Raw genomic sequence first — 450 nt, forward strand, 5'->3', positions numbered from 1 at the left:
CAGACCTCAACAAATGTTTCCTCGGCTTCCACATTAATTTGTTACATACAGTAAGTGATAATTGGCCAATAATGTGTTTGATGCAATCATGAACTTTGCTGTGTAAGCATCTTTGTTGGTGCCAGATTGAGCCAACTGTCACTTAATAATAAATAGTGTGGAGTTTCTGCAGTTTAGTAGTGGTTAATGTTATTCTCTCTGTCTGTTTCTTATCTTTTATCTGTCTTTCTCCCCTCCCCCCTAGGTTTACATGTTAATAAAACAGTAATTATTATTAAATAATGTAAAATAATACTTTTGCAATAATTTAGCAGTACATTTACTTTCACTTCACTTAAAACTGTTCAAATCAAATATAGAACTTCCTGTTGAATTTAATCACAGCTGTCTACTCAAAATCTGTAGATCAACATCATCAGTCAGGGAATCTCTGTATGTGTGTGTGTGTGT

The 450-nt window shown here is 33.6% G+C and overlaps 1 protein-coding gene across 1 annotated transcript in view; it reads right to left on the reverse strand.

The window, feature by feature from the left end:
• LOC118336272 (collagen alpha-1(XIV) chain-like) overlaps positions 1 to 450 on the reverse strand; it is a gene marked incomplete in the record, with an annotated part of 121,764 nt that overhangs the window by 57,067 nt on the left and 64,247 nt on the right.

The sequence above is a fragment of the Morone saxatilis genome, unplaced genomic scaffold (genome assembly GCF_004916995.1).
Source record: "Morone saxatilis isolate NCDOM2014 unplaced genomic scaffold, NCSU_SB_2.0 Contig24, whole genome shotgun sequence".
Classification (NCBI taxonomy): Eukaryota; Metazoa; Chordata; class Actinopteri; family Moronidae; genus Morone; species Morone saxatilis.